Here is a 17,069-nt window from a genome sequence, read left to right as displayed (position 1 = left end):
AACTACCAGTGGCTCGGGAGTCTCCAAGACTGGCATCTCCAAAGAATCCAGGATTCAGGACATCTCAAAAAGACTGTGCCACAAAAAGAAGTAAGTAAATGTGTGCATACATCATGGAATGGTGAACTGCCCAACAAGGTCAGAAACCGCTTCGTTCTGGACAGTCTGATCCTTCATGTTTGCTGAACTGTGGCGCTATTTTCATTTCAAACTGTTTTGTTTTTTTCAGTTTCCTGGGCAGGTCTGCCGTCTGTGCTTTGTCAGAGCAGCAGCGTACTGGTTTTTTCCTGTAAGCGGCGCTGGGAGGAGGCTAACTGATGGCAGGAGGTATAGGGGAAGAAATATGAGGGCCTGCGTTCAGATTACAGCCTCATCAATGATTCAGTGGGAAAAACACAGACTGCCGTATGCGCACAGACAACAAACAGCCCCGTTGGTGGACGACGCAGCCAGACACAAACGCATGCAGTGTTTTGCACACAAAAATCCATACAGATGCAGACACACATGTGAACGCCTGTGTTGCACTCACAAAACACAAGAGGACACACACAAACACCCTGGTGCTTCTACAGCCAAGCCCCATCTCCTGAGTGTACAAAAGCGACCTTCCTAGAAGCATGGTACAGCAGAACCGAGGGTGTATGAATCAGTGTGTGTGTGTGTGTGTGTGTGTGTGTGTGTGTGTGTGTGTGTGTGTGTGTGTGTGTGTGTGTGTGTGTGTGTGTGTGTGTGTGTGTGTGTGTGAGCTCAGAGTGAATAATATGCAATCAGTGCAGCAGGGAGGAAACACTCCCTATTTTAATTGCTGTTATTCACTTGAATACATATTTAGGGAGTGTGCCAACAAGTTTGAAGCGCTGTATAATTCAAATTACAGAAATACGGTGCTCAATTAATCCTCATTGCTGCAAGGAGTTATTAAGGTCAACATATGTCAATATTAAGGCAAATAATATAGCCACATCATGGCTGTTCAATACGTTACTCAGGAGGAATGGGATACAAATATTGAGTTTGCACACTTTCTTCACAGCAGATTCTTTCTCTCTGCTCTGCTTTCTGTCACTGTTACCGGTCACAAGTTTATGTCTGTTTGACAAATGAATGATGGCACGTGTGTGACTGTGCTTTAGAAAAAAAACACACAGTTTGATCTAAATTGCCTGGGAAACTATGTCAAAATAAAAGCTCTTGATAAACATGTGACTCAAGCTTTTTCATAAATGATTTTGCCTTTTAGGGGGCTGTTTTGCTCTGCAGTAATCGTGAGGTTTTAAAGACAGTTTGTGTGCAAAACATTGGATATCACAGAGTTGCTTTTATGGTTATTATGCCAGTGTTTACATTGGGAAAAATGCTTTCATCGTGATGTGAGAGTTTAACTGAAGAGCTTGCTTATTGCTTTTAACACTGAGAAAGGAATGCCAAGGACGGATGTAACCTGCAGCAACTCTGGCTAATGCATTTTGTTAAAGGACAAAGTGTCATCTAGTTCACACAGCAACATGGGTGACTGTAAACATGGCATGAAATGTTAGTTTCCATAATTAATCATGTGTAGAATTTGCCAAGACTGAAATACTTCGGCTACAAAATTTCACATAGAAGCTAACTGTTTTCAGGACAGAGGTATGAAATGCCAAGAAGCGTATCAGACGCGTTTTACAATCCAACATAACATAAACTGTATTACAGAAGTCAAATACATCAGGAGGGAAGGTTTTCTACAGTTCTTGAGACTGATACATGTTTTTGTTCCTGCTTGGGTCCTTGCTGTGTTTGTGAAGGTTGCATTCCTCTGGGGATTGAATAGGGAACGGTCTCTGTAGGTCTAATTGAGCTGCACCTGGTCATAGCTTGTAAGCATTAGCCTCTTGTACAGCTGAATGAAACAAGCTAGTGTAGAGTGCTGCTAGCGTTGAGGCTTCAGTTAGGGGTTAGCTTTGGTTCTGGCTTGCTTCCACCTCATACTCTCCTGCACAAAATAAAACAGACTAAAGACTTCTGGGAATACATGGGACTGTGTAAACAATAGTTTCCCATGTTATGTAATCAATTATGTATTTCAGAATGACCAATTCTACTTGTGTTTCACATCCCAGTCGACTGTCTGCTGTTGCTGTATTGAGCACAATGACCTTTAGACTTTAATTATGTAATGGTTTTCAGCAACTTCTGCTCAGTCTTTTACTACATTCACAGGAACAGCAGAGCCCCCTGGGGAAGCCACAACAAGTTACACACTCCATTCGTGTGCAAGGACACACAAGCTCGGGTTGAGACAGGGAGGATGGAAAGTGAAGCAGGAAATGGCAATCATCCATGATCAGAGGGGAATTGATAATTACAGGTCTGTATGGACATATGAATGTGTGTGTGTGTGTGTGTGTGTGTGTGTGTGTGTGCGTGTGCGTGTGCGTGTGTGTGTGTGTGTGTGTGTGTGTGTGGAAAGGAGAAGGTGCCAAACTATATGAGTAGTTTTGAGTGCAGTCGTCTACATAGAAAGGAAACCATAGATGGTAACTTGAGAATCATACAAACACACACTTTCTTACTTTCACATTACATGTATAACCTCAACAGGGCTTTCAGTTCTTGCTTGTAAAAGTGGAGGATTCTGCTGATATAAAGGGAAATTAAAGTGAAGCAGACTGTGGTTTGAGTCCTGGCAGAGGTACAGAGAGGCACCGAAACAGAAAGGTAAAAAGTTAACTAAGCAGTTTCAGGTGCCAAACGTTCAAAGTGATAAAGGAACAACATCAATCATTTGATGGCCTTTGTCCACGTCTGGGACGTTTCTGCACCTGCCACTCTGCTTCTCAACACATTTTTGTCAGGAAACGATGGGTGTTTCTCAATGTCGAGGAAAGCTGCTCCAGAGCCACTATTTCAAGGATACTACGTCATCGAGTCCCGCCGAAGGACTGTTCCAATGTCCAGCATACTTGGAATTCTACCGAGGCCGGCGTACTTTATTTATCGTACGAAATTTCGAGGCTGAACATGTGTAGACTCTGCGGTTTTAAAATCCCCACAATGCTTTGCGCACGGACCAATTTCCCAAATCTTTGGCGGAAAATGTAAGGCGGGGCCTCTCATATGACGCACACCTGTTAGCCTGTTCCATTCTTCGTTTTCCGAGGCTAGGAGGTATTCTTGCTTCTGAAGGAACTCACTCGGAGGTACATGTGCTACCAAGCAAGCCTCCTCGACACTGAGAAACACCCCCTGCTTCACCCCTAATCTGGTTGGCTTGTAAAACAGGAAGTACTTTCAGCATCATCATCACAATGTTAGTATGTGCTTTAGTCACAGATGAAATATAAGACACAGTTGGCCCACCCTGCTACACTACTGAAGTCATTTTACAGCATCATAGTACATTTAAACTGGCAAAGTTATTTTTGTCGTGTAGTCTGGTTTCGGAAAAATCCCCAATCACACCTGCTTTCAGGGCAGACTGATTCATCTAGCATGCATTGAAAAAAAAAAAAAAAAAAACAGATGACAACAAATGCCCAAAATTATTATTATCTAATCATCGGTAGGGATGTCCCGATCACCTTTTTTTGCTCCCGATCCAATTCCGATCATTTGATTTTGACAATCTGCCGATACCGATTTTTCCCGATCCGATCTTTATGCAATGCATTAAGAGAAAAAAAAGGTAACAGATAACGGCTGGTCATCCAACGCGATGAATTCAGCTATCTTGGCTGTTATTCTTTTGGCCTTTTCACTGTTCTGGGGCAGTTTCTCTTTCCTTTTAAAAGTCTCTGAAAGTGTCGGTTGTTTCAGTGCCGTTACCTGAGTGGCCGCTGTGTACTCGTCGTGTTGTTGTTGGTGTTTGTTTCTCAGGTGGCATATTAGATTGGTCGTGTTGAACGTAGCTCTGTTCTTTCCACCACGCGGAACCTCCGCCTTGCAAACATTGCATCTGGCTGTTACACTGCCTTCGCTTTCAATTTTATAATACTTCCAAACTCCTGACATTTTCTCTGTCCCGACTCCCGAGGCACCAGCTGAACGTAGCCTCTCGTTAGCTTACTGCTACTATTAGACACTGCGCCCACTCTGTTGCCAGATTTGAGAGAAATAAGCAACCAGATCTATGAAAACAAGCCCAAAAGAAGCAACACATACATGATGTTGTGTAATTTTAAAACCAAAACGAAGGCCTCAGGATGACTTTAAGACGTGAACATGGTCATTTTTGTTTTGTAACATTAAATTAAAAAAAAAAAAATTATTAAAAAAAAAAAGATTTAAAAAAAAATTCCCGATTCCCGATTTTTTTCTCCCGATTCCGATCTTTTGAAAATCACGTGATCGGCTCCGATCCCCGATCACGTGATCGGATCCGGACAACTCTAATCATTGGTGGATTACTTTTTTCAATAAAAAAATGAGCTTAGCACAAGTTCAACCAGGAAGACCATCTTTACTCATTCATTCACATATTCCCACTACTCTCTCTCCTCTCAATCAGTGATCGGGGGCGTCACTCCCCAGCTAAACCTATCACTTCGCCTCTATTCCCACAAGCCTATCATAGTGCGTCGCTAAACCTTTAAATCTGCTCTCTCCCCTTCCTCACAGTTGTCATTTCAGGTGACTCAACGCAGCCCTCCCCCTTCCACCTTCCTTTCTTCCAAATTCAGGGTCAAGCTTAAACCACTACTCTTCAGACCGACCTCCATCAATCCCTTCATGCTCCGACACCAGTGTTTAGACCCCAGGGGGGGATTCATCGGTTCGGATTTCCCCTCCCGAATGATACTCCCGCACAACGGGGTCTAATCCAAACACCATTATATGCATCTGTGTTTTCCCGGCAATACATAAATATCGTTATATCAAAAGAAAACTTGTCTCGCCTGATTGAATTATTATATTCCATCATGAAATGTCAGTGAAAATAAGGAAGTCTTTTTAACCAAAAACTTGTATTTCACATCATTTTGGACCATTATTATAAAAAGCATTTTCCATTCATTGGGCTTTCTATGCCAAAGGGCCTAGGTGCTGCCACTAAGCATTAGGAATAAAAAGCCTGCCCTTGACCATCAAATTCTAATTCAATCAAATTCATTTATCCTTTTGTTACGGAGGGCCGGACTGACAACCCAAATACACAATGTGGCCTTGGCAGTTGCACAGAGGCATTGAAACTATAAAAGTACAAAATCATTAATGAAAGAAGTATATTTGAAAGTATTTGTATGGTTTCTCTTTCTTTAAGTCTTACCCAGTGGAGCTCTACAACTATAGACACTTGATATAGTTCCTCCAACATGTTAAAGCTCTTTTTGTGTCAGCACATCCCTGACATTAACTGACATGTTTTTTCCCAGAACTCCACCAACGTTCACAAATAAGGTTTCTATTCATAAATGCAGCTGGTTTACCGTTACAGTAATAAAGTCAAAGCCAAATAAGAACTGTGAACTCCCCAACAGCTTGTTTTTAAAAGGTGCTGAACGGCACCACTATGTTTCAGTTCCACCCCTCGCTCACTTTTCTGACTCAGGTATTGGCAGCACTTGAGTTACTTTAACAGACTGAGGAGCATAAAGGAGGAAGGAGACAAATATAAACTGTGCAAAGGGGGAAAGGGAACAAATAAAACAGGCAGCGAGAGGAATTACAAATGCATTCTTCATTTGTATGGAACAAAATGGGTTACTATACTCACCCCTATGCATACATATACTACTTAAGTAGCTCCTTAAATAAATAATGAATAGTCTCCTCAGAAGATAGAGACAGATGGTGTGATCAAGAAGGAAGAAAGAGAAAGGACTACGTTGTACAATCTGCATGCTGTGCACGTATATCTGTACATGACTACAGTCCCGTCATTATGAATTCCTTACATTACATGTTATTACTCTGAGGAGATCAGAATTGAATAATTTAAATGGCTTACAATAAACAGTTTCCTCTACAAACTGCGTTTACATAATTGATATGATAATGTCGACGTGTAGTGACCTACCTGATGATTTAATGCACGTACCTTTACACTGTTAGCACTAACATAAAACCTGATTCAGTGTCAGTCCAATTTTTTTTAATAATGATGCAGTTTTTGTTACTTTCCTTCAACTAATATCGAATCTCTCTCTCTTCACCATTTTCTAAGACTCAATGAAAGGGCTATGTTACTGAAAGATGCCCTCTCCTCCTCATGCAGATGACCAGGTTTTGAATATATGTTTCTCCCGTGTTATGATGTTGACTCTTATCAGAATGCATTAAGGCGTGTTGATACAAAACACAAGGAGAATTTCAGAAGGCAAGAATGCATGTAAGTCAATACAAAGACGCAAGAGGACACAAAGACTAAAGTCAGCTGCGAGTCAGTTGAAAATGCCAGAGCTCTAAGTTTCCAATTCATGAACATATAGGAAGATACCAGAAAGAACTGGAGCTTATGGTGATAATCAGATTCTGAGCACACAAGCCCACTGAACACACACATGCACAGCCAATGCGTACCTTGCTAGAAAGCCACTGCTAACATTTGTACAGTGCGTACTGTTTGGGGGGAGAATTATTACAGTCCTGGGGTCAGATGAACGCAGGTAAAGGAAGACATGCTCTGCCTGAAAACACCTACACATAAACCCGCCTCCTGAACACCGGAGAGGAAATGACTTGCACTACACATGGCTTGTTAGCCGAGCTTTGGGAAGCTGATTGATAACGGTTCTGACAGGAGAGAATAAGATAATTGAACCGAGCACATGCTGCCTCTAACGCTGTGGAAAAAAGCTGGTGGTTTAATGCCCCCCTCTTCTTTCCTTCCCTACCTTGCAGAAACAAGGCCATAAAAACGTGCCCACTGTCTGACCCACTTTCCATGACAGACGTAATCTCCCTCCTCAAACTCCAGCCTGTTTACCAGCCTAGCGCAGAGTAAGCTGGAGCGGGAGGAGAATGTCAAGCTCTTCACACACAGCGGGGGGAAAGCTGCCGCTCAGCTGTGCCGAAGATTACACCCGCGGACCCTCGCCGAGCTGCGAGACCCTCCCTGTTAAAACCACACACACGTGCACGCAAAACGATAAATGCTATCAATTACTTAAAACAAAAGTCCCCCCTCGTGAGGAACTGCTGTTCCCATCATTAGGTTTTAAAGGGTGAAAACAAACACACGGCTGTTTGGCGTTGATTTGTTGGTTTGAATCTTACTCATACTCACTAAGCGGCAAGGTGTTAACCACCAACTGCTGCCGTGACAGCTTTCATCTATTTCCATTGAATCAATATGCCATAGACATAGGTTTCCACACTTAGCTACACAGCACAGCATGGACAATATAAAAGGTATATGTTTTCTTTAATTAGTATTAATGTCTCAAAAATACCTGTCATTTATATCTCTAGAAATTACGTGTAGGCTAATTCACAATATGTATATTAGGCGCATTTGATCGTGGATTGAGGTGGCCTTGTGGAGTTATGTGTCTTTCAAAGGAAGTCATGAAGAGTTGATGAGTTATGAACACTATTAATACCAAAATCCTACATTTCAATTTGCAACCATTGCCCCATAGGACAGATTTTCCCATTCTGAAAATGGATAAATAAAATAATAATGCTACTGAAAGTAAACTCTGTAATGTAAATATTAAAAGACACATTCATCAGACTTTTAAGTACTTTTTTAGTTATATAACAATATATCATCTGCAGGGTTTCAGGGTATATTAGATCTCAAAGCTTGCTGAGCATGTACAAGAATACCAGTGTTTCCCACAGAATTTGATTCTATTTGCCCCCCCCGGCAAGAAAAGCCAAAGGCCCCTTAACCTATTCGGGTGGCCCACGCATCCACCCCCCCCCCCCCCTCAAATAAGAAAATACATGCGAGTTCATGGCTACTGTAGACAACGTTCTTGTTGCTCTGTGTTGCGTTGTCAATGAGTGAGACACACCGGAGTTGAGGATCTGTGGGGTTTATTCTCCCAAAAATATAATTTACAATTTAGGCATTTAGCAGATGCCTTATTCCAAAGTGACTTACAATGACCAATTACAGGGACATTCTCCCTGGAGTAACTGAGGGCTAAGTGCCTTACTCAAGGGCGCACTAGTGGTGGTGTTCCAGGCGGGATTTGAACTCGCAACCTTACGATCATCAGCCCACCTCACTATCCATTAGACCACCAACATTTTTTTTTTTTAATAAATATATATATATTATTATTTTTATTTTTTGTATGAGATCCATTTGTGGCGGACGATATTTAATTGTGGCGGCCGGGCACAAATAAATCAATGTATGGGAAACACTGAATACCGAAAGCTTTTAATTTATTTAAAATACATCTACATATGTTTTGGGGTTCCTGGACATCTGTGATAGAGCATCCGGCCCGGCAGAGACTGGAGGCCTCAGTGTCCCCACAGACCGGGTTACTTAGGATGGGAGCAGCTCTGAGCCTCCATTAAGACATCAGAGCTCTCTGTGCGCTCCCGTCTGACACCATCAGCTCCGATTTCTCACACACACACACACACACACACACACACACACACACACACACACACACACACACACACACACACACACACACACACACACACACACACCACACACACACACACACACACACACACACACACACACACACACACACACACACACACACACACACACACACACACACACACACACACACACACACACACACACAGGCCTGCAGGCAACACACCCAAATGCAAATGTGCAGACTCAAACATGTATGTGCATTGCAACACGGCAAACAATATGTCCCAAGAACTTCCCACTAAAGTTATCACCATTTATAGGACTTTGAGAATGCAGGCTTAAAATAGTCCGTACAAAAATATAATAAAGATTCTTCAGTCTTCTTTATAGGTATCTGTGTTTCAACTTGACTCCGGCATAACTCTGGACACCAGACTGAACTCACTGTTGTAGATCTGATATAGACCCTAGTGTAGCCTGATACACCAGTTGTGTTGTGCAGGAAGTTGATGTATCTCAAAGATTGGTGAAGTTGCAACTTAGTTGTGGCTTCTGTATGTTTGCTGTACTATGTGTCAAAAGTTCTAAATGTAGAATATTTTCAAATAATAATAAGATCCTTAATCCATGATTTGGAGGAACTTTCTCCTGTTCGACTTTTACAACCAAATAAAAAAGGGGTTAAAATGTGTTGAACTGACACACTCCTTATGTGCTGAATGTGATAAGGTCTTTTCATGGTTTATTGCATTCACATATGTTTGTTATTACAGCAATGTTATTATTCAAAAAATCTAAATGATGTAATTGTAACTTGTTTGTTTTCTACTTGGTTTCCTTTAATTGTTTATATATATTTTTTAAATCCTTGTGCTTTTTTTAACTATACATAACTGCAACTCACTTCTATGTTTAACATATTGTGATGTCATTATAATTGACATAATACCTTTGCTTTAAAAGTATCCAAAAATATCCATATATCCATTTGTCTCACTCAGAATCTTTTTGATGGAGCAGTTGTAGGACTGAATATCAGTCTATATCAAAGTTTCAGTAATACAATCCTGCAAGCATTTACATTCTTCTACACACTGCTAGTAACTTCTATCATTAGGAAGTCCTACTACAAATCAGTCTGGTTGGGTTGGTTAAAACTAAAAGAATGAAATGTACTAGCCACGCCATTGGCACCAAATGTCCTGATTAATCATCACATTGACAAGCAGACAATGGAAACAGGGCCTGGTGGGGCAGATGGAGTTAAAGCACGTCTGTCTTTACTGTGACATTTCCAACACAGGGAAGGGAAGTCAGAGAGATCCCTATCTGTAACATCACATCATGGCTTACCAGTAGAGAGTGAACGAGACAGAGAGAAAGAGAAAGGGTGAAGGTGGGAGAGGAAAAGAAAAAGAGGGGGAGGATGGGGGTAAGAGACACAGAGGCAGAATGAGATGGGAGATGGAGAAACAAGGGAGGGGAGGGAAGTCATTAACTGGCAATCAAGCCCTGGTAATGGCAAGAGTCTGTGCATTTGCTTAATTCCTTATCAGGCAATGTTGCCTTTTCCACTCAACCCCCCCCCCCCCCCCCCCTCTCCCTGTGACAGATCAGCATGCAGACTGGAAGTTATGTAAAGTAAAACCTGCATCTTTAAACACACACACACACACACACACACACACACACACACACACACACACACACACACAAATATATAAGCATCGAAATACACTAAAAGTACAAAAAGTAAAAGTACTCATTATGCAGATTGGCCCATTGTACACTCATTATATGTTGTCATTATAATCATTGATCATTGATGTATTAATGTATTTATCTGGTAAAGTTGCAGCTTGTTTTATTTATTTTATTTACTACAGGGTAGCTTGTGAATGTTACTCCAGGTGTGACGAAAGTCTGATTTAAGTGTTGATTATATTTCACATTATTAATCCAAATTTGCAAAGTAACTGAATATATTAAAAAATGTAGTGGAGTTAAAGTACACTATTTATCTTTGAATTGTAGTGGGTAAGAAGTACAACATCTCTGGTACAGTACTTGAGTACATGTACTTAGTTACTTTCCACCACTGTGCATGAGTATGTGTAGGACACCTGACAGAGATATGCAGCTGCATCGCTTACAGTACAAGCAATGTGATAGTGTAACTAGGGTACATTGCATATTATGAAATTAGGTATAGTAGCGTTAATAAACGGTCAGTTACTGGTCTTACAGCCGTTGGCAGGACAACGCAGGTGACGGTTAATTACAAGGAACGTTAAAAAGGTTGCTCGGGCTGAATTAGCCCACTAACGGTCGTGTTTAGCCGTTGATGTGATTAATTAAAGGAGTCAGGTGTAAACATGTACTCACTGCGATAGAAATGATGAAATCCTTTTGTTGTCTTCAGTGCTGCTAGCTTCTCCAGCTGCAACTTGCTGAGGTTAGCAATCTAGCTAAGGCTCCACCGGCTTAAAAAAAAGAGAAATTTCGTCTTAAATTCTCCGCTCTACGCTGGCTTTTCAAAAAAATAAATAAAGAAAACCCGGTAAAAATGGAAGCAGAATAGGTGTTATTTTTGTTGTCCTCTTCCCCTGCAGTTATGAGTTGTAGAGGCTTAAAACAGAATATCCTCGCTGCTGTATTTTAAATGACAGGCTCTCCGCGGTGTGCTGTCCTTTGTTGTGAGCATCTCAACGTAAACACCGAGCAGAGCAGCTCTCTGGCTCCGAGCGTACGCTGGAGGTGGAGACAGCGTCACCGCAAAGCATTCTGGGACATGTAGTTTTACTCGATACCAGACGCATGACTCAATTACAGGTAAACAGGTATTCAGACAATGCAAGTTTATTTATAGAACACATTTCAACACGAGGAAAGTTAAAGGGCTTAGTAAAAAAAAAAGCACTAAAGTATTAAGATGAAGTCTGCACCTCACACTGTTCAAGTTGTATTATTTATTCCCCGAAATGTTTGTAATTTTGTATGTTTCCATCAGAATGTATATTCAAATAACTACATTAATTGAAATGTGCTAAATGTCAACTGTTTCAAGTCTACTTGTATAAGATTACATAGCTTAATTAATTCTCAGAGGGGAAACTATAGTTGTTTGGCCATGAAAAAAGCAAAATACATATAAGTTAGACCACATAAACAGAAAACATACGTAAAGCCACAAAGGTAGTTTCCTAATGTAATTAAAATCTACAAATACAAAATGAAGTAGCTGATTAGCATTAAAGTATAAATATAAACTTTGTACTTTATGAATCATCTCATTCTACATTCTGGATATGGTTTAATCTTAAAATGTGCAAAGTAACTATCACTGCAGCTGTCAGATAGATATAGACTAAAAAGTGAAATATCGTCAGCTGAGTAAAAATATTACTGAGTAAATTCAGAATTATAAAATAAAATGTTACTCAAAGTTAAGTGGGTGTTAAACCTCAAGGCCCCAGAACTTGAGTAAAGATTTTCTGGCAGTGCACCTCTGTATGAAATCAATGATCACATCTGTCCACTACACAGAGTTTTGATGTGACACCCAGCAGACGGCCGTGTGAACTCACCTTGAACACCAACAAAACGTGTCTGCTTCATCGCCTCCACGTTGAACTTTGATGTGAATCTGAGAGATTTCAGACTCCACAGACAAGCGTGACTCTCTCCTTCATGTGCCCTTTCATGCTCACTTTCATTCGAAACATCTGACATACCATGAGTGCTTACATTTTCAGCCTGGCTGGACCACACTGGCATAAAATCAAGGGTGAACAGTTTGTGTTTCTGCCACCTCTATCTGTATATTTATGTCTTAAATGCGGCATGCTGTAAACAAACAGGTGTGTGGGAGCTAGTATTTTATAGAAATTGTTATTTAGTAGAATCCACTTTATATAATTCCTGGTGATACAACATCGGATTTATATTGATCTATCAGTGTACTACGTTTATTGATTCATCCAAAATAGGGCATATTGTGCAGCACCTGGACTATAGCCTGCATAAGATATAGCATGTCTGATGAAACTGCAGCAAGTTTAACTGATCAAAAATCTCCACCGTCTTAATGTTAGTAAATCCTTGAAAATGTCCTTCATCCACACCTGGATCCAGATCCACTCAAAGAACTGATCACATGTTCTTGACCTAAGACACTGATGTTCCAACAAATGTCTTTTAAATCTGTTTACGAGTTCATAAAATAGCCTTGAGATAGTCGACACAAAAAACTGACTGCAAACCGCTGGAGCTTCACTCTGTTCAAGTCCAACAAATACACTTTTTGTACATGTTTTGTGCACTGGGAGAACATAGTCCAAGGGAAATAAAACATTTGAAAACATATTTCTAAAAGAAATACTGCTCTGAGCGCTATGTGGTTACAGCAGTTTGTTCTTGGTGTTTTACTCAAGGACATTTGTTGCGTGTTCCGTGTTTTTTATTCACCCTGTACACCGTTTTAAGCTTCACATTACATGGTACTTGTTAGACGCTTTTATCCAAAGCGACTTACATACTCAATACTGTGGACAATCCCCACAGGAGCAATTTGGGGTGAAGTGTCTTGCCCAGGGACACAACGACATGCTGACTGCAGTGGGACTCGAACTTGCTATCCTCTGATTCGAAGATCAGCGCATTAACCCCATTTACCCCCCTAAAAATAATAAATACATCACATGATCTTTCCATCACTGTCATATCAGACAGAGGGTGAAAAGAGGTGCTGCAGCACAGGCAGTATGAGACAAAATAAGACCTATTTGAACATTAAAGCAACATGTCACAGTAGAGGAACAAAATACAAACATAAAACCTGAACATGAGCAATAGAGCCCCTTTAATAGTGAATAAATGTAGAAAGAAACCTTTAAAAAAAATCCAGTGCATCACATATCACAGATGACAAGTATCAAATGTTATTTCACAGCTGTGGACACAGAAGATGTTTTAAATCATTCGTATGAAATGACCTCTCTCTTCCAAAGTAAGTGAATCCCTCCCAGATGTGGAGCAAACAAAATCCTTACAGTACAGATCCAGCTGTGTGTATATAATCTCTGGAACATCAGTTTTACCAGACAACCTCCTGTTTGTGAGAGTGTGTTTGTGTGTCTGTGTGTGTAGGATACAACTATTTCACTGTGAGAATGAGTGGAAAATCCAGTCAGGCCATGGACAGGTTCAATTAAATGTAGCTTCCCAGATGCTGATCACTCACACTCACGTATGCACACACAGAGACAGATTTATTTGTACACTACTGAGACGCTGTAAAACACACACTTAACATTTGCCAATAAAACACACGCCTGCTGCTCTGCTGAACACCAGGAGTGAAAGAAGACTCTGACTTTACACACTTAAGAAACATATGAGACCATGTGTGTCTGTACATATGCGCACACACACACACACACACACACACACACACACACACACACACACACACACACACACACACACACACACACACACACACACACACCTTACATAATCTTTGCACACATATTAATCTGTGTTTGAACCCTCCTGTTTACGTTGCTACGGTGACAACATCAACACCTCTGCTGGGCTGAAGGCTGCAGACACACCTTCCTTTGATCCCAAGCTTCACCTCCCCGATGATGGATGTTTTGACAAGTGCTTCTGTTTCCAAGAGCCAATGGGCTGCACTCCTGTGTGAAGCGTCAGGAAATGATGAAAAATGTAGAGACGCACACACACACACACACACACACACACACACACACACACACACACACACACACACACACACACGGTGCACATGGTGTGATTACAACACTTCTTACAGTACTTGTGTTTCACTTGCTTGAGTGCAAACCAATCTATCAGTGGACAGTTAGGACAGTTTAACAAAAGTGGCTGATTTATTTTAACTTGCACACATTTACATTGCCTCTTGTTAGCAATTACCTCAAAGTAGAGTAAATAAAGTGCCATATAAAGACATATAATATATTAAAATAAAATATAAATACTGTCCTGTTGTGTTTTTGCTGTCAAAGACACAATACTGTAGGAATTATTTGGGGAATGGGAATTATTCGTCGTGCGCACCTAATGAATTCCTTCACATGCTGCTTTGCAAAGTGAAGAAAATAACTTTTATTGAAGATGCTCGCAAACATAGTTTGGAATCACTGTTTATTTTCTTACTTTCTTAATTAAACTCATTATGAAATTTGAATTTTAGTTATAAGAAGTTCATCTTAATGTCTTTTGTCATCACTTTGATTCCAAAACATTGGAGGACATTTTTGGGACCAGAAGAAGAGTTTAATTTGCACTGCAGCTGGCTGCAGAAGTCTGCAATAAAGCTGAATATGATCGTTAAAATATTCAAATCGACACTGGGAACACAGATGGAAATACAGTCTCTCGGCCTGGGATAGTGTTAAAGCTCTGCTGCTGAAAGCTGATTGAAATAGAGATGAAAAGTTGCTTTTGCGTGCAGATTAAAATGTTTTGAATTCATTATGTCTGAGTTTCATCCTCAAAATACTGCAGGTTTACATATTTGCATAGCTCAGTGTTAACAGAAGTTTAAGCCTTTGGCAAACAATGTGGAGCAAGTTATTGCAGGTTTTTAGTTTGACAGGAAGCAGCGCCGCCACTGAATGTTTTCACAGATTGAACTTTGACCTCAGGATTATAAAACAGTATGTTCTTTTACCAAAGCACCTCCAACTTTTAGAAGAAAAAAAATCAAAGCAGCTAATTTTCTCCGAATTCTTGGCTTTTTTTGGCTCCTCACACAAAGAGGTACTTTTGATCAGACCACTTAACTTGATATGTTTCTTCAATATGATGTGAGTTGTCTGAATCTCATCATCTGCTCTGCTCCCATGTGATGCCGACAGAGGACAGAGTGTGTATGTGTGTGTGTGTGTGTGTGTGTGTGTGTGTGTGTGTGTGTGTGCGTGCGTGCGTGTGTGTGTGTGTGTGTGCATGTGTGTGTGTGTGTGTGGTGTGTGTGTGTGGGGGGGGGGGGGGGGGTGTGGGTGTGGGTGTGTGTGTGTGGGTGTGGGTGTGTGTGTGGGTGTGTGGTTGGGTGTGGGTGTGTGTGGTGTGTGTGTGTGTGTGTGTGTGTGTGTGTGTGTGTGTGTGTGTGTGTGTGTGTGTGTGTGTGTGTGTGTGTGTGTGTGTGTGTGTGTGTGTGTGTGTGTGTGTGTGTGGGTGGGGGTGTGGGTGTGTGTGGTGTGTGTGTGTGTGGGTGTGGGTGGCTGCTGAGGGCAGACTGTTCTTGGCCAGCTTTTTATCTTTGTTGTTGTTGTTGTCGTGCGATAAGACTGAACACATAGCAACAGCTGGGCTGGAGTCAGGACGGCTGCGAGGAGAAGTCTTCGCTGGTGTGACAGGATTATGTGATAGAAACATGCTGTGCTCATGCGTAGCCAAATATTAAATAACACTACTGTCCCGTGTTTGAGGGGCCGGGCCCAGCGATGTTGTCATGCTGCCATGGTGACAGTAACCATGCACGGGATAATGTTTACAGAATGTTTAGCATATCACAAAGCAAGCACATAGTGAGTGTGTGTGTGTGTGTGTGTGTGTGTGTGTGTGTGTGGTGTGTGTGTGTGTGTGTGTGTGTGTGTGTGTGTGTGTGTGTGTGTGTGTGTGTGTGTGTGTGTGTGTGTGTGTGTGTGTGTGTGATGAGGAAGATATGTGATCTGTACATTGCAGTATTTACCGTACTGTAATCAGAGGCGGAAGAAGTACTGAAAAGTTGGCTTGAAGTACTGAAAAGTTGGCTTGAGTAAAAGTGTAAAAGTACTCTGTTACGTTAAGTTAAACTGCATTTAAAGTTGTACTTTAATACAAATATTACAAATAAAAGTATAGGCTTTTTATTCTGCACAATGGCCCATTTCAGAATTCCATTAAATATATTTAAACAAATGTAAAGGAATCATCAATTGAATTTGCAGCTGGTGAAGGTGAGATGATTTTGATTATTTCACATAGCCTACTGCTAGGTAAATACCCATAAAAATGTCCAATCACTTATAATATTAATCATTTATAAGTAATTATAGCCTTCAGATAAATCAATTGCATTAGAAAGTGCAGTATAACCTGTGAGAGATAGTGGAGAAGAAGTATAAAGTACCATAACCTGGAAATACTCTCTCAAAATAATCAGCAATATTCCACCACTGACAGCAATACGCTGCAGATGTTCTTTTAAAGTTACCCAAACAGAAGGACACTCTGTTCACGGTAACATCGTTGCTCAATCGTACTGAGAAAAGTTGAAATATTTTCTAAGCTTTCCAAACCTGCACCTGCCTGCACTGTTCTTTAGACAATTGCAGGCTACGGATAATATTTAGCAACCCAGGATTAATCTAGGTCGTAAACTGGTTGTGAGAAAATAAACATGCCAAGACAAGAGAAAGACAACTGGCGAGATGTTTTTCCATTTCAGCTGTTAGACGCCCAGCTGGCTGAGCAGCTAAGACCAGAAGAACTGGCGCCTTTTGCAAAACTGTTCTACAGCAAAGACGATCCCAAACAT

At 40.9% G+C, this 17,069-nt stretch overlaps 1 protein-coding gene across 1 annotated transcript in view; it reads right to left on the bottom strand.

The window, feature by feature from the left end:
- peli1b (pellino E3 ubiquitin protein ligase 1b) overlaps positions 1-11,187 on the bottom strand; it is a 37,870-nt gene extending 26,683 nt beyond the window's left edge. Inside the window, exon 1 of the mRNA XM_034135950.1 lies at positions 10,889-11,187. The gene's annotated coding sequence lies outside the window, so the exon portion shown is untranslated. The remainder of the gene's footprint in view (positions 1-10,888) is intronic.
- Between the last annotated feature and the right edge of the window lie 5,882 nt (positions 11,188-17,069).

The sequence above is a fragment of the Trematomus bernacchii genome, unplaced genomic scaffold (genome assembly GCF_902827165.1).
Source record: "Trematomus bernacchii unplaced genomic scaffold, fTreBer1.1, whole genome shotgun sequence".
NCBI lineage: Eukaryota > Metazoa > Chordata > Actinopteri > Perciformes > Nototheniidae > Trematomus > Trematomus bernacchii.
The sequence above is the reverse complement of the archived record's forward strand: the minus strand, read 5'-3'. Positions and strand labels throughout refer to the sequence as shown.